The sequence below is a fragment of the Panthera tigris genome, chromosome D1, assembly GCF_018350195.1.
Source record: "Panthera tigris isolate Pti1 chromosome D1, P.tigris_Pti1_mat1.1, whole genome shotgun sequence".
NCBI classification, from domain to species: Eukaryota; Metazoa; Chordata; class Mammalia; order Carnivora; family Felidae; genus Panthera; species Panthera tigris.
Window position 1 is genome coordinate 87,085,230 of NC_056669.1, and position 21,082 is coordinate 87,106,311.

The window sequence follows — 21,082 nt, forward strand, 5'->3', positions numbered from 1 at the left end:
TTGCCTCCGGAGATGTGTTGAGTAAGAAGTTGCTGCAGCCAAGATCAAAGAGGTTTTTGCCTGCTTTCTCCTCGAGGATTTTGATGGCTTCCTGTCTTACATTTAGGTCTTTCATCCATTTTGGGTTTATTTTTGTATATGGTGTAAGAAAGTGGTCCAGGCTCATTCTTCTGCATGTTGCTGTCCAGTTTTCCCAGCACCGCTTGCTGAAGAGACTGTCTTTTTTTTCCATTGGATATTCTTTCCTACTTTGTCAAAGATTAGTTGGCCATATGTTTGTGGGTCCATTTCTTTTGTATATGGCTTTTATGATCTCGAGGTATGATTCTACTATCCCTACTTTCTTGAGGGTTTTTATCAAGAAAAGATGCTGTATTTTGTCAAATGCTGTCTCAGCATCTATTGAGAGGATCATATGGTTCTTGCCCTTTCTTTTATTGATGTGATGAATCACGTTGATTGTTTTGCGGATATTGAACCAGCCCTGCGTCCCAGGTATAAGTCCCACTTGGTTATGGTGAATAATTTTTTTAATGTATTGTTGGATCCAGTTGGCTAATATCTTGTTGAGGATTTTTGCATCCATGTTCATCAGGGAAATTGGTCTATAGTTCTCCTTTTTAGTGGGGTCTTTGTCTGGTTTTGGAATCAAGGTAATGCTGGCTTCATAGAAAGAGTTTGGGAGTTTTCCTTCCATTTCTATTTTTTGGAACAGCTTCAAGAGAATAGGTGTTAACTCTTCCTTAAATGTTTGGTAGAATTCCCCTGGAAAGCCACCTGGCCCTGGACTCTTGTTTTTTGGGAGATTTTTTGATTACTAATTCGATTTCTTTACTGATTATGGGTCTGTTCAAATTTTCTATTTCTTCCTGTTTTAGTTTTGGTAGTGTATATGTTTCTAGGAATTTGTCCATTTCTTCCAGATTGCCCATTTTATTGGCGTATAATTGCTCATAATATTCTCTTATTATTGTTTTTATTTCTTCTGTATTGGTTGTGATCTCTCCTCTTTCATTCTTGATTTTATTTATTTGGGTCCTTTCCTTTTTCTTTTTGATCAAACTGGCTAGTGGTTTATCAATTTGGTTAATTCTTTCAAAGAACCGGCTTCTGGTTTTATTGATCTGTTCTACTGGTTTCTTTTTTTTTTTTTTTTTTTTTTTGGTTTCCATAGCATTAATTTCTCCTCTAGTCTTTATTATTTCCTGTCTTCTGCTGTTTTGGGGTTTTATTTGCTGTTCTCTTTCCAGCTCTTTAAGGTGTAAGGTCAGGTTGTGTATCTGAGATCTTTCTTCCTTCTTTAGGAAGGCCTGGATTGCTATATACTTTCCTCTTATGACTGCCTTTCCTGTGTCCCAGAGGTTTTGAGTTGTGGTGTTATCATTTTCATTGGCTTCCAAGAAATTTTTAATTTCCTCTTTAACTTCTTGGTTAGCCCATTCATTCTTTAGTAGGATTTTATTTAGTCTCCAAGTGTTTGTTACCTTTCCAAATTTTTTCTTGTGGTTGATTTCGAGTTTCATAGCTCTGTGATCTGAAAATATGCACGGTATGATCTTGATCTTTTTGTACTTGTTGAGGGCTGTTTTGTGTCCTAGTGTGTGATCTATTCTGGAGAATGTTCCATGTGCACTGGAGAAAAAAATGTATATTCCACTGCTTTAGGATAAAATGTTCTGAATATATGTGTTAAGTCCATCTGGTCCAGAGTATCATTCAAAGCTATTATTGCCTTGTTGATTTTTTGATTAGATGGTCTGTCCATTGCTGTGAGTGGGGTGTTGAAGTCTCCTATTATGGTATTACTATTAATGAGTTTCTTTATGTTTGTGATTAATTGATTTATATATTTGGGTGCTTTCAACACCCAAAAATCTCCTGATTTTTTCAGGAGAAAAATTTGAAAATCATTCTTGGTAATCTGCCTAGAAGCGAGAAGACCAAGCAGCTACTTTATCATCTAGATAAAGTTCAGTGCTGGAGGGCAGAAGTTCAGAAGTGACTTTTTCCGCACCTCAGGAGAAGCAGTTGGTATGGTAGATCCATGAGGACCCACGTGGATACTGGGAAAATCCTCAGAAATGGAGCAGGAGGCTTGGAACACCAACCACAATGGTAACGTGGAGATAATAGCAGTGGTGATGATAATTGCTGGCCTTTAGGTACCGTTGGCCACCTGCCAGGGGCCACTGAACCAGCAGTAGGGGGCGGGGCCACAATTGCCCTGGAGTTCTGTCTCACTCTGTATTACACACTCTTTCACTTAGGGTTTTGGCAGGTAGAAGGCTTCGATGGTAAAAATGAAATATCACGAGAAATCAAGCAACTTACATGATAGGAGTTTTTTCTAGATCTCTTCCCTAGGACAGGCCTGAGCTACAATGAAAGACCATCCTCTCCCAAAGAGGCTATTTTTGAAGGATGTTGATCGGGTAGCTTTAGCACAGATCCTTAGACATAATTGCTATTCTTTTTTTATGTCTTCTAAATCATTGATTCCTATGTTTACATATTTCTACATTGTCCAATGCAAAGAGGGAGGGGGGAGAAAAGAAACTACAAAGCACGAGCTCCTGGGGAAGACTGAAAAGCTAGCCATCAAAGTATTCATGGACTGTGTCCCTTTGCTTTTTGCCTGTGATAGTGACATTTCTCTGGGAATTGCATAAACTGGGGCAAAATTCAAGGATAGCATTCCCTCTGAAAATATGTTTGTTGAAAAAAGACAATTATGTGTAAATTCTAGACGTTGCCAATTTTCAAGTTATGTCTAAGGTAACCCTTCTTTCTACAGGTTCCAAGAAATACTATTCACCCATTTCTGCCACCTTTCTTTCTTTTTTTTTTTTTTAAGTTTTTAAATGTTTATTTTTGAGAGAGAGAGAGAGAGATAGAGTGCAAACGGGGGAGGGACAAAGAGAGAAGGAGCCAAGAATCTGAGGCAGGCTCCAGACTCTGAGCTGTCAGCATAGAGCTTAGGACTCAAACTCACAACCCCGGAGATCATGACCCCCGAGCTGAAGTCGGTCGCTTAATTAACTAAGCCACCCAAGCGTCCATGACACCCTTCTTTTCTTCTCTTCCAAGTGAGAGAAAATGGTGATCCTCCATATTTTTATGTCTTTACCTTATGTATTAACTGTATACAACTCTAATAATAACACTAATGGTGGCGGTAAGAGTAGTGCAAAATGAAGGGAATAATGTAAATTTGCCTCTATGCTGCCTAGTTAATTGTAGGTCACTCAGAAATATTTATTACATTATAATCTGTTGCAAATCGTTCAACAAATACTTACTGAGTACTAGTGAATACGTGATGTTATGAGATACTGGGTAAAGCGATAAGCAGACAGTCCCTGCCCTTAGGTGGTTTTAGTTTTCTGTTTTGTTGTCATTGCTCTTCTTGTGCCATAAAGAGAGGCATTATGTTTCACAAGCAGGCTGGTATAGATGGTAATAGCACTCGATTCCAAATCGGAAGACCCAGATGCTAATTGTTGCTTTGCTAGGAACAAGATGTTCCCGTGATCTCAGAGAAGTCATTCAAATGTCTTAGTATCATCTGAATGAATATGATAGTCAAACTCGATTTTTATACTTTAAAGAGTTCTGCCAACCGTAGAGCCTTGTTTGGTGTTCAGAGGACAATTAGCTTGACTGGGTATGAAAGGGTAGCCTTCATGTTCTGCCTATAAGTCTACGTTCCAGGATCCATCTACAAAGTCTTTTTCACCTTCTTTAGTAGTGGTCAGATCTTCAGAAACCTGGCTTTTGACACCTAAGCTCATCTGAAAATGTTTTGTGGTGGTGGTTGTTTGTTTTTAAAATATTTTCTTTTTTTTAAGAAATCTCTACACCCAACATGGGGCTCGAACCTACAACCCTGAGATCAAGAGTTGCATACTCTACCAGCTGAGCCAGCCAGGTGCTCCTGAAACTGTCAATTAAAAGAAACCCAGTTTAGTTATTTATCTTTTTCTCTAGAAGAGGAAACCATTAACAACAACCGTAAAAAATTCCCATGGCCGGGGCAGGGGGCGGGGGGTGGGGAGAGGGGGGCAGGTGTGGTGCCTGGGTGTCTCAGTCGGTTAAGTGTCCAACTTCTGCTCCGGTTATGATCTCATGGTTCATGAGTTCGAGCCCTGCATCGGGCTCTCTGCTGTCTGAGCAGAGCCCACTTTGGATCCTCTGTCTCCCTCCTTCTCTCTCTTTCAAAAATAAACATTAAAAAAATAATAAAAATGTTTTAAAAAAATTCACATGGCTTCTTGTGGAGGAAGGAATCAGAACGTCAAAAGTGGGCTGATTTCAGCCAGCAGCTCTCATCACATGAGAATCTCTTGTGAGCTGACTGGCCATGTAAGGAATGAAGACTCATTTTTGTGGACCTGGAGAGTACATTTGTGCTTACCCATCCTTATCCTCTATCTAGTTTCCCACGGCTTCATGTCATGTGTTAGCCAGACACATCAAGGCTTAAAGGTATTTTTTGCTGTGAAAGTTAAATTTCAATAGATAGTTAATTGATTTTTCTAGGAATGAGCCTCTAAACATGGCCACAGCTCAGGGACACTGACCGACCCAGTGTCTCTTTGCCGAGGCGATGTAAACACGAAGCAGATAAAGCGAAGTGAGTATCATCAGAAGAATAAGGCCAATGCAAGATTTGTAAGCAGTACGCTTTTGTTGGTCAAAATAGCTTGGAAAATTATTGACAAATTTTTTTAGCCTCTTCAGATTTAGTTAAGATTTACTTTCTTGAAGAATTGTGGGAGAAAGGGTTTCGACACCCAGATCTGCGAGTAATCAGTGTTATTCAGAGGATCCATGAACTTTGAAGTTTGGTAATCCTGCAGCCAACAAGAGCAGTTCTCAAACTTTTATGTGAGTGTATTATCAGGGTAGCTTATTAAAACACATATTCTATTCTTTGGTTTGGGGAGAAAACAGATTCTGCATTTCTTTAAAAAAAATTTTTTTTTAATGTTTATTTTTGAGAGAGAGAGAGAGAGAGAGACAGAGTATATGAGCAGAGGAGGGGCAGTGAAAGGGAGACACAGAATCCGAAGCAGGCTCCAGGCTCTGAGCTATCAGCACAGAGCCCCACGCGGGCTTGAACTGGTGAACCGCGAGATCATGACCTGAGCCGAAGTCAGATGCTTAACCAACTGAGCCACCCAGGCGCCCCTGAGACTCTGCATTTCTGACAAGCTCTGAGGTGATGCCAGTATTGCTGGTCTTGGGACCATATTTTGAGCAGCATGGTCCTGATAGTTACCCCACCTGTGGAAAGCAGATGAGCACAATTCTTACCTGCGATCCTGACCAGGAATGCCTATTGCCAGGCATTGGATGGTATGAGGTTAATTGCTGCCCTTGGCCTCTACATTGACTAGAGATCATTTTGTAGTGCTACTTTGGCACTGTAATTGAAGTGGTGGGGTATATGCATATATTTTCTCTTTTTTGTTGTTTATTTTATTTTTTATTTTGAGAGAGAGAGAGCATACGTGTGTGAGTCAGGGAGGAGCAGAGAGAGAAGGAGACAGAGAATCCGAAGCAGGCTCCTGAGCTGTCAGCACAGAGCCCACTGCAGGGCTCGATCCCATGAACCGTGAGATCGTGACTTGAGCTGAAATCAAGAGTCTGACCCTTGACCAACTGAGCCACCCAAGTGCCCTTATTTTCTCTTAGAAACAAAGCTGAACAGCAAATGGGCACATGGGCAACAAGGAGAAGGATGTTAGACTCAAGTGTTTCTAGAAAAAGGTGGAGATCAACGGCATGCTGAGGCATTAATTTTGTTACTATATCTAATGCATGAATAATCTGTTATTAATTTAGCCTAATAAATCAATGATTTCTTTTTTTAATTTTTTTTAACGTTTATTTATTTTTGAGACAGAGAGAGACAGAGCATGAACGGGGGTGGGTCAGAGAGAGGGAGACACAGAATCTGAAACAGGCTCCAGGCTCTGAGCTGTCAGCACAGAGCCCGACGCGGGGCTCGAACTCACGGACCGCGAGATCATGACCTGAGCCGAAGTCGGCCGCTTAACCGACTGAGTCACCCAGGTGCCCCAATGATTTCTTTTTAAATTTTTTTTTTTTCAACATTTTTTATTTATTTTTGGGACAGAGAGAGACAGAGCATGAACGGGGGAGGGGCAGAGAGAGAGGGAGACACAGAATCAGAAGCAGGCTCCAGGCTCCGAGCCATCAGCCCAGAGCCTGACGCGGGGCTCGAACTCACGGACCGCGAGATCGTGACCTGGCTGAAGTCGGACGCTTAACCGACTGCGCCACCCAGGCGCCCCCCCAATGATTTCTTTTTAATGTAAGTAAAAAGTGGCTATGCTGACCATGTTGAAATGAATTCCCTTGACCTGAATTAATGAGAGGAAAATTGGGGATGACAATGAGAAAAGAGTGTTGGTTTTCAGGATGGGATTCATTCATTCATTCAATAACGTACTGAGCTCCTTGTGATGGGCCAGGTGCTGTGCTGGGTTCTCAGTCCCTCTGTGAAAATTTCACACTCATTGGGAGCATACTGACCCCAAACAGCTCATCTTAAAATGAACTAAAATCGTGATCCTTGAAGGACAAATAAAGCATGCTTTGAGAACGCTGAAAATTGGGGTATTTGACTTGGGGGTGTGAAGGAAGTCTGCCCTAAGAAGGTGAGGTTTGAGGTGAGAGCTGAAGCATGGATTGGAATGTACTAGGTGCAGGGGTTGGTGCTGGAAGGCACCAGAGGAGAGAAGGAGCTTGGCCCACATGTGAGGTCATCCACGTGTTGACGCGTAGCCTCCCACCCATCTGGGGCCTGCTGCTGATGAGAAGACCCCCAGGGCTTTCATATACATGCCCAGCCTAGTCTCATCCATAGCAACATACCCACCCCTGTGTGGTCCCGTGGGCTGCCACAAAATGGGGAGTTGTTCAGCCCACCCCTTTGCTTCCACTTCCCCTGAGCCTTATTAACCTATAGGCTTCAAGACTACCAGATTTTAAAACTTCTTGGTCTTGTAAATAAAATGTAGATTGCATTGTGATGATAAAGTAATACTTGCAAATGCTTTTATTTTATGGTAAAAAAAAAAAGAAAGAAAAAAGAAAAGAAAAGAAAAGAAAACTTGGGTGCCTGGGTGGCTCAGTCGGTTAAGGGTCAAACTCTTGGTTTCAGCTCAGGTCATGATCTCGTAGTTTGTGAGTTTGAACTCCACGTTGGGCTCTGTGCTGACAGCTTGGAGCCTGCTTGGGATTCTCTTTCTCTTCCTATCACCCTGCCCCTCCCTGGATTGTTTTCTCTCTCTCTCTCAAAATAGGTAGAAAGAAAGAAAGAAAGAAAGAACGAAAGAACACTTAGCTAGTTTTTTCAGACTCACAAACCAGGTTTGGGAAGCCCTACCTCACATCAAATGGGCCTGGACTTTGGACAGTCTGGAGTCTATTAAAATTCCAGGGATCTTGACAGAATACTTTGTGAGCACGTTGGTGTTCAGAATAGTGCTGTGAGGTGGGCAGTCATCACCAAGGCTTGCCTGAAGTTATGGTGACCAGTAAATAACGATAGAGCTAACATCGAGCCTGCCTCCTACATATAATCTCTTATCATCTCAAGTCTCCTGCTTGGCATTGCTGTCTCAGGAACTCCTTGAACCTTTCTCCTTCTGAATCCCCTTACACCCAGCCCCTGGACCTAGAGGGACAGGTTTCACACTAATGCAGATATGACTGTCTCCAGGACTCAGTCTCTGGGGGCACTTTGTTGTAGGGAAAAGCGGGGAGGGAAATGCCTGTGAATCTGTGTACCTCTGGGTCATGGAGACCTCTAGGTCTTTTTCTCCTCCTCTTACTGTTCTCCTCCTGAGTCACATTTTTCCTGCCCCAGGTTCAAAAACTTAGATGCTGTGGAAATCTGTCTGTAGTGAGAAATCTGGACACCAGGGGGCAGCACGAGACCATAGCTTTGTCCGAGGATTAACCATGTCCTTCTAATCAGCTGGCTCCCCAGCCAAACTCAGGATCTCGGGTTCCCAATCATGTCTGCACATGAGAATCATCTGATGAACTTTTATAAAATCCTGGGGGCCTGGGCTCCATCTCAAGCCAGTTGCGTCTTATATCCCTGGGAGAGGGGCACAGGTGTTGATAGACTTTGAGTTTCTCCAGTGATTCTGATATGCAAAGAGAGTTGACACCCAGGAATGGAGAACACTGAATCCTGAAAACTGCAAAGGCTTTTAGGAATCACTTAGCCCAGCCCCACAGTTCCATTTCACAGCTGTAGAAACTGAAGCCCAAAGATAGAAACGATAGCCTTAAGGCTCATTGGAGGACAGAACCCAGTGTTCTGACATTCTGCCTGTTGTTTCCTCTGCAGCACATAGTCCTCCATGTTTTGGTGAGGCATGGGCATGGCAGGGGGGCGGGGGGCACCAAGGAACACTCTTTCCCTCCTTTGTGATCTCAGGGCTGTGTGGTCCCTGGTTCAAGGAGCTCCTGTTGATGGAAGCATTCAGGACAGAGCTATAGAAATCAACTGGAGAGTAACCCCAACTCTGTGTGGGCTGAGGTTCAAAGCTTACGTGATCCCAGAAACCAGGGGATTGAGAGAGAGGGAGTGAGGGCAGCCACCGTCAAGGAGGACTTTCTGCACGTGAGGCACGAGTAGAGGACTGGCTGGATGTCAGTGACCCATGGATGGTAGGGGCCACATTTCAAACCAGAGGTCCAGGACAAATGATGGGCATTGCTGGGGCCAAATGAGCCCAGTATGAGTGAGGCAAAGGTGAGGCCTGCAGACCAGTGGGAGTTGATGCTATAAAACAGGATGGAGGCACAGCTCACGGAGACAGCAACGTCCAGATAGAGGAACCAAGGAACCAAGGCTTTTCATGAAATGTTCTAGATTTCAATCTAGAAACATGGATGAAACTGTTTGAGCCCAAGAGGGTCACAGGTGAGCTGAGCCTCAGAAAGATGCCACTGGGGGCTGGATGGATAGAGGCTTTAAGATGGACGCAGGGGTTCCCTTAGTATCATCCTTTTCCAGGCCCTCAGAACTTAGACAAGATGGGACTTTTGGAAGATGTTCTGGCAGTATTTGCTGAATAGAATATAAATAGAAGAATGCTCTCAGCGATGGGTTGTGGCCGAGAACAGGGATGGCAGAGAAGATACAGAGTAAACAGAGAGTCATTTGGAGAGTAGCAGGGGTTCATGTCTAGGGGCTTTTCAGACAGTTATGGCAGTGTCAGAACTTCCATCACCCCAGGGGAGTAGGACGGTGGTGTTCAGGGTGAGGGGTGTCTCCCCTACTCTTTCTCTTCTAGTCAGGATATTCTTGGGGATCCCCAAAAACTCCACCTTGAGAAATCTGTAGAAGTCCAGCATTAACCTTCCACCCCATCCTCATACATCTTTAGAGCTTTATGATAGGAGGGCCCCTCTTTACCATAGTATTCCATGATGTATCCAGCCCAGTTCTGCCCAGCCTGGCCTACCTCTCTTGGGGATTCTGGGTTGTTCAGGAATCATGTACATTGCACTTCTCTGCTTGTCAGATTTCTCGCCAGTAAACCCTATTTTGTATTTATACCCTATGGCACTGGTGATATGCCCCCTTGTCCTTCTTCCATGACATCTGGTCACCACATAGGTACACACTCCATCTTTCCTGATGCTGGGTGTTTTGGGAAGAGACCTTGTTCAATTTGGCCTCCTTAGGGATAGGTGGGTACTATTTTGCTTCTCAGCCATCCATGTTTTTATATGGGGTTGGAGGTGGTGGGGAGGGGGAAGAAGAGGAATCAAATAATACTATCTTCTATTTGCAAAGCAATACAAACCTTTCAGGACATCATCCCTTTCACTGTTCACTGGAGCCTTCCAAAGTAAAGCATTTCCTAAGGAAACTGCTACCCAGGATGACCCCATCTGCACTGTTCAGCCAATCCAGTGCAGGGTGTCCCTTTTTCTAAAGAAGTGCCCAGAGGGTAAGCTGTTTCCTCATGTTGTGACCTGGACAGCAGTATGAGACAGGAACACCAAAACTATTAAATAGTTGCTTATTCCAATAAGGGTTTTAATAATTATATAGGTTTAAGGCTTTACTGATGCCGACATCTTTGGAAACTCTGGAATGCTGTAAACAATCAGTTGTGCATTCATAGATTCCAGATTATTTCCCTTTGGTGTCTACTGTTCTGTTAATTAGGGAGATTTGGCAGCTGTTGAAAAAATCACCTTCTCAAGATGGCATCATTGCTTACTCCTTCCTTAAGGAAGATTTGGTCCCCTGGTCTTCCAAATTACATGTGTCTTCCACTTGGCTTGGGGCCCATTGCTGCTGTCTTCATAGAAATGGGTATGGGCATCTGCCTGCGCTAGCCGGCAGTCGAGGGGTTTGGCGAGAAGTCTCAGTGGTTGACCTTGCCAAAGAAGACATCCAGATGGCTAACAGACACATGAAAAAATGCTCAACATCACTCATCATCAGGAAAATGCAAATCAAAACCACAGTGAGATACTACCTCACACCTGTCAGAATGGATAAAATTAACAACTCAGGCAACAACAGATGTTGGCGAGGATGTGGAGAAAGAGGATCTCTTTTGCATTGTTGGTGGGAATGCAAGCTGGTGCAGCCACTTTGGTAAACAGTATGGAGGTTCCCCAAAGAATTAAAGATAGAACTACCCTACAACCCCCAAATTGCACTAATAGGTATTTATCCAAAGGATACAGGTATGCTGTTTCGAAGGGGCACATGCACCCCAATGTTTATAGTAATATTATCGACAATAGCCAAAGTTTGGAAAGAGCCCAAAGGTCTATTGACTGATGAATAGATAAAGAAGATGTGGTATAGGGGCGCCTGGGTGGCTCAGTCGGTTAAGCATCCAACTTCGGTTCAGGTCATGATCTCACCATCCGTGAGTTCGAACCCCGTGTCAGGCTCTGTGCCAACAGTTCAGAGCATGGAGCCTCTTTCAGATTCTTTGTCTCCCTCTCTCTCTGCCCCTTCCCTGCTCGCACTGTCTCTCTCTCTCCCAAAAAAGAAAATAAAATAAAAACGTTAAAAAAATGTTTAAAAGAGGTGATATATGTATGTATATATATATGTATGATATATATATGTATATACACACACACATATATATACACACACACATATATATACATACACACACACACACACACCCCATTACTTACATACAAGGGAACATTACTCAGTGATCAAAAAGAACGAAATCTTGCCATTTGCAATGATGTGGATGGAACTAGAGTGTATCATGCTAAATGAAATCAGAGAAAGGCAAATATATGATTTCACTCATATGTGGAATGTAAGAAACAAAACAGATGAACAGATGACAAGGGAAGCAAAAATAATATAAAATCAGAGAGGGAGTTGGGGCACCTGGGTGGCTCAGTCGGTTAAGCGCCAGACTTCAGTTGGGGTCATGATCTCATGGTTTGTGGGCTTGAGCCCCTCATTGGGCTCTGTGCTGACAGCTCAGAGCCTAGACCCTACTTCAGTTTCTGTGTCTCCCTCCCCTGCTCATGCTCTCTCTCTCTCAAAAATAAAGAAACATTAAAAAAGAAAAAAACAGAGAGGGAGACAAACCATAAGAGACTCTTAAATACAGAGAACAAACTGAGAGTTGCTGGAGGGGTATCGGGGTGGGGGATGGGTTAAATAGGCGATGGCATTAAGAAGGGTACTTGTTGGGATGAGCACAGGGTGTTGTAAGTGATGAGTCACTAAATTCTATTCCTGAAATCATTGCTACACCATATGTTAACGAACTTGGATTTAAATGAAATAAAAAAAAAAGAGTTTCAGCTGTTGAGGGATCTCCTTCCTTTTCCATTTCTCTTGCAAACAGCTAAAAATCTTTTATCTTCCTCTTATTATAAGATTTATTAAATGGGTCTGTGGAATCAAATAAATACACATATGGCCTCCAAGGGTGGGGGGTCAACCCAATTAGACTTATACAAAATTTTATATGCATGTGCATGCCTCACTGAGGGGAAATGATTAAGAACTTATGGCTGAGACTTGGCAACCGTTGAATAATCCTCAGGAAAGGCTGGCTCTCCTCCATAGTAATGGAAACAAGGTGAAGACGTCTGGCGTCTCCAACTTTATCTAACATTGTGCTAGAGAGCTCAGCTGGTGCAAAGAGGCATACAGACTGGAGAGGAAGGACCAAAACTTTTTTTGCAGATGATCATGTATATAGAGAATCCTAAGGAAACATAAAAAATCAGCTACATTATTAAGTGAATTTAGCTAAGTCAAAACATACAGGGTCAATATACAAAAATCAATTCAACTTCTATACACTAGCAATGAACATGTAAAAATACCATTTATAATAGCACCTACAATATGGTATATACTCAGGGAAATCTTTAATTGATTATATGGAAAACATGTACATGGAAAACTCTAAAAATGCGGAAAGAATATAAATGGAGATAAATACCAGGTTTATGGATGGGAGGCTCAATATTGTTAGATGGCATTTCTCCCCAAGTTGAGTCACACATTTGATACAATCCCTATCAAAATCCTAGCAGGCTTAGTTTTATTTTGTTTTGTTTTGTTTTTTAGAAGTTGACAAGCTGAAACTTACAAATTCAAAGGTCATAGAATAGCCAAAAAAATTGTGGAAAAGAACAAAGCTGAGGGACATAATCTGCCCAATTTTAGGACTTACTGTAAATACATAGTAGTCAAAGAGATTACTGTACATTTAAGTATAGAAAGAGAAATCAATAGAATCATCTAGAATTATATTGTATATATAATACATACATATCATACATGTAATACACACACAAAATTGATTTTCAGTTAAAATACCATTAAAATAAAATTAAAGTAATTTAATGGGGGAAATGGTGTTTTCAGCAGATACCGCTGGCAAAATGGTGTATCTTCTTGGAAAAGTAAGTGAATCTCAACTCTTAACTCACATCATACACAAAAGTTGACTCATGAGGAGTCACAGAACTAAATGTAAGGGTTAAAGCCATCAAGGTTCGAAAACATAGGAGAAAATACTGCAACTTTTGGGAAAGCAAAGATTCCTTGTGGAGGGATAAAAAGCATGAACTGTAAAGGTTGACAGTTGGACTTCATCAAAATTAAAAATTCCTGTTCTACCAAAAACACTAAGAAAATGAGAAGGCAAACTTAGGGGCTAGGAGAAAATACTTACAATATACATATCTACATAAGAATCATACCCCAAATTTATAAAGTACTCACATAACTCAAAAAGGAGACAAACCAATTAAAAATGGGTGTGGTAAGGATTCTATGATGACCCCAATGACTGACCCATGCCCTTGTATAATTATCTCTCCTTGAGTATGAGTGGGATCTGTGAATATTATGGATGTCACTCCCATGATTAAGTTATATTATATGAAGGCATTTTGACAGATGTAATTAAAGCTAATCAAAGGAGAGATTCTCTCTGCCCCTCCCCCATTCATTCCTCTCTCTCTTCTCTGTCTTTCAAAAATCAAAATTTAAAATTTAAAAAGGGAGATAGATTATCCTGGGTGGGTCTGAGCTAATCAGGTGAATCTTTAAGTGAGGTTCGAGAGGCAGCAGCAAATTTTTCCTGCTGGCCTTGAAGCAAAGCACCATGAGTTCTATAGCTGCAGGGAAATGAATTCTGCCAACAAACACCTGTGCTTGGAAGGAGACCTGGGCCCCAGGTGGGACCCCAGCACTGCCCAACACCTTCCCTGCAGCCCGTAGGACCAGAACAGAAGACTCAGCTCAGCTGTACCTGACCCACGGAAACTGTGAGGCAATAAATGTGCTTTATTTTTCTAGTCTTATCGGACATATTTGTGGTGATATGTAGAAGACTAATACAGTAGGCAAGTGAGCATACCCTTCACAAAAGATGTGTGAATAGCCAGCAGTTACATGAAAAGGTGGTCCACATCAGTAATTGTCAGAGAAAAGCACACTGCAAACAAAATGGACATACCTCTACACACACACATACACACACACACACACACACACACACACACACACACACAAACACACGAGTGGCTAAATTTTGGGGAACCCCGCCCTCCTCCCCGGCAGTACTAAGTGTAGCATCTGGAACTTTCATGGACTGCTTTGGGAATGTCAAATGGTACAACCATTGCAGAAAACAGTTTGGAAGTTTCTAATGAAACTAAATATACATTATCATATGGCCAGGCTATTTCACTTGATATTTACTCAAGAGAAGTGACAACACGTTTCCATGCAAAGACACGTGAATGTTCACTGCACTTTTTATTCATAATAGCCAAAAAGTGGAAACAGCCCAATTGCACATCAACAGGCGAACACATGAACAAATTGTACTGTGTCCATACAAGGGAATAGTGCTCAGCAAGGGGATACTTTTTGGGGCGTGCTGATAGCAATCTTCTAGAACTTGACGGTGGTGGCAGTGGTTACACGGGTATATATATTTGTCAAAATTCACCTAACTTCACACTTAACAGTGGGTGAATTTTATCTCCAAATTATAATACCTCAATAGAGTAGATTTTTAAATGTTGACTCTCCCAGCATGATTTTATGTGCTTGAAAATGATCCCCCACAGAGGTGTAGGTGGATGGAGGTCAACTGCAGGAGGGATGTCCTTGACTAGGAAGTAGGGTAGGGTCCAGTGTTTAAGTGGAATTGCTGGCTACTGATAAAATCGGGGTAGTTCTCTGTTTTCTGGCTTAAATGGGAAGCAGTGTAGCAGCTGAGAGGGAGGGAAGGTGGGGCATTGGAGGTATGGGGAGCAACGAAAGGGTATAGAAGAAATTTCAGAGAGAAAATGGACCTCAGGCCTGCCTGCCACCCCCACGCCCACCCCATTCACCTTGAGACTCCGTTCCCACATTCCTCTTCCCCATCATTGTCGTATTTGAACCACTTGAAAGAGTGGAATTTCTGCTTGGAATCTTAAATTCGTTACCATCATTATGGAAACTCCAGGCCAGGCGGCCAGAGTGACGCATTGTGGGAGGGGGCCGGGAGTCTGCAGGGGGTGCTCCCCACCCCCCCTGCTCCTGCACAGTGCTCACAGCATCCAGAGAGCTCTGGAGCTCTGGGAAAGCAGCCTAGGGGTGGTGCTGGGGAAGCCCAAGAGAGAGGCTTCCGGGAACAGAGTGATGAGGAGTGGCCACGGGCAAGTGCAAGGATCCCCCCAAGACTAGAACTAAGAGACCGAAACTAAGAGGCAGGAAATCAGGCTCACAGGAACAGGACAGGAGGTCAAGCTGCCAGGGCCTGGGACCTAACAGGGAAGTCTTGGTGCCGAGGCGTGGCTCTCCCCCTGCTCCTTCTAGGGCTTTCTTCCTGGCACCTTCAACAATGACTCTGCAGAGGGGGCCCACTCTAACCTGGGTACTATTTCCTAGCTCTCAGAAACACAATTCAGGGCATAGTCCTTCTGCACATCTCTGCTTCTCTACCCACACCCACCCAGGCCTACCAGCTCCTGCACTAGAACCTTCCTGCAGACCCACCTGTGTGGCCTAGGGCCACCGAGCCTATGGGGAGCCAGGAAATCTGACAGGTCCACTTCCAGCAAAACCCCCAGCCTAGTCTCCCTGTTAGAAGAATGCCAACTCCAGCCATTTGAACTGACTCCTCCACTGAGGGGACTTTATGGACTTCTGCCACTTCTTCAGTTGTGATTGCTGTTGTGTCTTACCCATAAGGGACTCCTCTTTGGGAGTCATATCATCTGCATGGCCAGGTGTCTGTAGACACGCAACCTGCCAGAGTCAACTCTGAGATTTGTGGTTTTAAAAGACAGTATTGGCCACTAAAGAAGGTCACCTCAACTTCCAGCCCAAGAAGGAAATGCCTGTTTCCAGCAGCCATTTAGACAGTTACAAAGCTAGAATTAGGATTAGAAACGGAATGCTTTTAAATAATTTTTTTGCAATATGTTTCTTAAAGCTCCCTAAGTAATTACTGGCTCAAAGAGGCTTGTGAACCAAAGACACTGTGGCCCTGGGGCAGGGGCAGACTAGAGCCTAGTCAGACTCTTTCTGCTCTGTGACACGTGACAGAGTTGGGCCACAGCCCTGAGGCTCTGAGAGGTTATCTTGCCCCAAAGACACATTTCTCCTTGGTTCCTGGTGCTCTTCAGGCAGAGGTGGTACGTGAGGCCCAGTGTGTTCTGGGAGATGCTGGAGTTTCAGTGAATCTCCCCACGTGTCAGCTCAGCCCTCCCAGGTGAGACGCAGCCAGGCAAGAGCCTGCCTATACAGTTCCAGATTTTCTCCCCTGTGAGGACACAGACAGACTGGTTCCGTCATGGTTCCCCCATCCCTGAACATTCGGAGAAAAATGCAGTATTAACGGAACCTCTATTCAAAAACACCTTCTCTCCCGAGAGCATATTAAATATGTTAATTGGGGTCAATAGTAGCTATTGTCAAACCGTGGGGAATCTGCTTGTTTTGTGGATCTCTGGACAGGGCAGAGGAGGGGGCAATGCAGGTAAAGGCCCAGCCCTTCGCTTACTCAGGGTGGGAGGGAGCCACAGTTCTGGAGCACAGCCCCTGCCTCCGTCTCCCACTGTCAACCAGGGAGCATGCCAAGGCCTTGGCTGCTCCCAGAAGGTGTGAGGTCAGAGAAGAAGGTATGAAATAGTCATTCAGAAGAGTGGGCTAGACAGCACCCCCAGCCATGCCTACTTGAGGTTAAAGATCATAAGCTCCATCATCAGGGTGGGGAGGCTTTCCTCAGCTGCCCCCAGCTATGTTCCAGTAGGCAGGAGTCAGCTAGGAGGTGACCTTGACCAGGGGGCGGGTTGCCACTTGCCAGATAGGCCCAGGGAAGGGAACAACCATGGAACATCAGCTGGATGTCAAAAGACAAAAGGATGTGTTGTGATCGGATTCCATCACACACAAGCTGGGCGATCTTAGGGGAAAAAAAAATCACTCAACTTCTCCGATCTGCTCTTTTCTCGTTCACAAAACCGGTATCAAAGCACCCCTTCCACGAGGTTGTGTGCATGAAGTGATGTGCTCTGTGGGCAAGTGTTCCCCATCTGGAAGGAGCCCTGGATGGGGTGGGTATTGCTCAGGGGTATGACTGGTGTGTGAAGGGCGGTTTGTGGTCACAGGTATTGACTGAGCAGCCCCCAGGCAGCACCGGCTGGGGTGCGAAAGCTGAGCCAAGCACCTGGACATGAGCATCTCCTCCTCCTGGACATGAGCATCTCAGATGTCCTCACAAACAACCCCTCTCTTGCTGAGCTTGGCTGCTGTCCTGTGGGGATCCTCTAGGTAGCTTCCCGCTCTTCTAGTTGAAGGACCAGTGGTCAGAACCTGGCTTTGTTGTCCCTCAGGGGGAAAGAAGTCTCTCCCAGGAGACTCCTTACACCCCCACGCAAGGGCTGCCCAAACCTCTCAGCCCCAGGTGCAGACGTCTGCTGGCTGCGCTATCATTTCTGCAGCATATACCTCTCGTCCATGCCTTTGGAATTCGGGGTGGAGGCTGTGGCCTGTCCTTTGTGTGGGGCCAGCCAAACCTCAGTTTCCTGTCCATTTCCTCCTCTGCGCCTAAGCCGCAGGGTCCTGTGGACAAAATCGGTCAAAGATCATCCTCTCCTGCCCAGGTGGAGTGTTGGTCTCCAACCCCAGCGCAGCCCTCGGTGCCGACTGGGGCTTCCTCCCAAGTGTCTCTGCTCAATTCTCGCTCCTGGCCTTTAGAACAGCCGTATCAACCTGTCTCCCTTTCCCTCAGACCTTCGGCCCCTGCCCCTTGCCCTCTCCTGCCCAGGGTGGATCCTGGCACTCGACACTCTACTCTGAACTTCTCAGCAACACCTGTCCATTCCTGTTCCCTCCCTTCTTTGGGGATCCACCACCCCTGCTCAACTGGCTCCTTCCCACCCGGGTCTAAATTAGCTCACATCTCGTCCATCTTCAAAAACAAAGCCAAACCTTGACCTCATTTCTCCCAGGCTGAGCCGTCTTCCTATTCCCACACACTGTACCCAGACTTGGGGTTTCATTTTAGTGCTGACAGCTCCCCAGCCATCACCTCCTTTCCAGAGCCCTTGTAAAGCACCGCTCCCCAACTGTGGCTCCTGCTGGACATGACCACACAGATGTCCCACATGTGCATCAAAACGCAGCTTCAAAACTGAACTCTCCCCCCTACCCCTGCCCCTCGCACAAACCCCATCCCTCCCCGCAACACGACCCTCACACTGAAGTGTAAGACATGGTCCTCACAATTGCCGAGACTCCTGGGTCCTTCCCTGGATGACTGCTTCAGCGTGCCGCTCTGCTTCCTGACACGGCCGGGTCATCTGTCCCCTGCAAGACCACCACAGTCTCCTGGTTTCCTGCCTTCAGTCATGCGTGCGCTCAATTCACATCCCACAGAGGAAGTAGAGGCAGCTTTCAAGATAAATTCCATCATGGCTGTCCCTGCTCAAGACATTAACGGCCCCATTAACCTCATTAAAAGAAAGTGCAAGGTGCTGCCGGGCCCTTAAGCTTCTCCCCACACCCACATACTCCAGCGGCTGTGAACTTCGGTTTCTGCGATGTGTTGTCTTCTCCTCCAACATTTGCTGAAGCTGATGCCCCAGTCTACAGCCTCTCACCTACGTCACCCCTCCCCACGCCTTTCCTTAGGCTCTTAACTGAGAACTCATGTCAGCACTGCCGCCTCTGCCGAGGTGCCCACAGTACCCTGCACTTCACCAATTACAGCATCATCCCCCCGTCGGCCCCCCTGACAGATGAGCTGCCTGGGTGAAGACAGAATGCGTTGTTTTGTTAAATCTTGACCTTCCAGTAAATTCTAACAATCTGTAAAAAGCCTATGCAGATGGGGATGTAGATGGACAGACTGCAGGCTGGTCTGACACCCAGCTGGCTTTCTCTCCCCACAGGCCTCCCCGCTCCCCGCCCTGCTCAGCCCTTGCCTAAACGCTGAGGGTTCCAGTTGGGTGTGTCCTACCAGCTCACCAATGTCTCAGGGCTGATCTGCCTGTCCCCCCCACAGAGCAAGCACAGCACCACCTTTGACTCTTCTGGTCAATCAACTCCCTCTCTTCCTTTTTCCAAAACTAAGCTCCGTCAGCTGTGACCCTGATTTCAGCCCTTCCCACACCCTGAGGGGCCTTTCTCCATCAGTGACACCCCATAGCCTCTTCTGTACCTCCTAACCTGAAGACAAGTCCTATGTCCCTGCTCAGTGCTACATGACCCTCTCATGCCACCAGGCTGCAGCCCCACACACCTTGCTCCCTCCCCTCATGCTCAGCAGCTCCTCCAACATCTTCAATCTCCTTGCTCTCCTGGGGGCTCCTGAAGGGCAATGTGGGCACGTGGACTGTAGGGCTGCATAGACATGCTTTCACATCTCATCGCCACATCTGTCTTGCTCTGTGACCCTGTGCCACTCACTTCCTATCTATGAGCCTACTTCCTCATCTGTAAACTTGATTAACGGTTCCTCATATGTTGCTGCATGAAAATTAATGCAATAACACACGCAGGTGCTCATAGATGTTCCTTGTTGGGGTCCTGACCCAATTCTCCTTAAAGCTTTCTACCCCCAGAACTTCAGTGATTTTGCACCACCTTAGGGCTGCCTACCATCGACTGAACCCTTACTATGTAACTTCACCAGTACACGTAGCTTTCACCGTAGGTACCCATTTAACAGATGGAGGTGTTAAAGCAAAGAGAAGACAACAGAGACCCAAGAAGACACAACCAACCAGGGGCAGAATCAGTATTCAAATCCAAGCTGTCTGGCTCCAGACCCCTTGCTTAAACCCCTCTGCCGTTCTGTGTCCAGTTCTCCGGGTGGTCTCGGCTGGGTCCTGGATGTCTCATTCCTCCTTGATCAATGCCCCCTTTCCCTGATTCATTTACTCACAAAGCTTTGCATCTCAGTCCCATCCTACCCCCCACCTCTGAGCTTGCGGGACACCTCCTCTGGATGGCCCGCCTTCATCTCAGGATCAGAGAGTCCCAGACTTACTTTCAACCCCCTCCTCTGGCATCCAGTGACCTGATTTTGCAGCTTTATTGGCAAATTCCTTTCACTCAGCCTTGCAGCCTAGTTTCTTGTGAGTGTGCCTGCCTCCTTCATGGGGCCGTGAGCTCCCAGAAGGCAGAACCCTGTCCTCATGGTGCCTCTCTCTGCCTCAAGTACAGTGAAGGCAGATGAAACTCTCTCTCAGATCATATCCTACCCTGATTTCCCTCTCTCTCTGCAGGGAACTATTCTTTATTCTTTCTTCCCACCTCTGAAATTTTTCCCTTGCCTCTGTCTCCCACATCCCTCTGCCCTGGTCAGGACTGCCTTCCAACTGTCTCAGATTCTCCATGGCCTTCTCATTCCAACCGCCCAACTGTCATCCAGCAACAGGCCTTCACCACCCTGCCTTTACCATGGTGCCCCTGCCCTTCCCTTTTTTTTAATGTTGCCTCTAATAACCTAAAACATGGTAATGGTTTTAAAAACAAACAAACAAAAAAACACACGTGCCCTGGATATAGCTGTGGGTCACCAGTTTACTACCAGCGGGCTACAGGCGATTGGCTGGAGGTGGGAGGAGAAAGGTCTTGATAAAAAGGAGTGTTAGGTTAGCCTCCAAGATGGCCCCCACAATCACCGCCTTCTGGTATCTATGCCTCTGTGTAGTTTCCTTCCACACTGTCTCAATTTTGGTCTGTGTGACTGGAGAATATGGCAGAAGTGATGGTATGTCACTTTCGAAGTTGGGTTACAAAAGCCGTTGGGGCTCCCTTCTCTCTCTTCTTGCTCGCTCCCTCATCTCATCTCATAACTTGCTCTGGACGAAGTAAGGACACTCAGACAACCCATGAGGCTAGGAAATGAGGCCTTCTGCCAAAAGCCACATTCTGTGAGTGATCCATTCTGTGAGCGATCCATCTTGGAAGCAAATCCTCCAGCCCCAGTCAAGCCTCCAGATGACTGCAGCACTGCTTGACTGCAGCCTTATGAGGCGCTCTGAGCCAGAATGA

At 45.4% G+C, this 21,082-nt stretch overlaps 1 long non-coding RNA gene across 3 annotated transcripts; it reads right to left on the reverse strand.

Moving 5' to 3' along the window:
* Positions 1 to 14,321: 14,321 nt before the first annotated feature.
* LOC122231353 lies at positions 14,322 to 20,793 on the reverse strand. 3 transcript variants are annotated; one of them, XR_006208556.1, is made up of 3 exons: positions 20,073 to 20,793; positions 18,279 to 18,502; positions 14,322 to 17,641 (listed from the first exon to the last, which is right to left on the reverse strand). It is a non-coding gene; the product is annotated as an uncharacterized LOC122231353 (long non-coding RNA). The 3 variants fall into 3 exon arrangements; XR_006208557.1 differs by having other exon boundaries at positions 18,279 to 18,505; XR_006208555.1 differs by lacking the exon at positions 20,073 to 20,793 and adding an exon at positions 18,593 to 20,065.
* Positions 20,794 to 21,082: the final 289 nt, after the last annotated feature.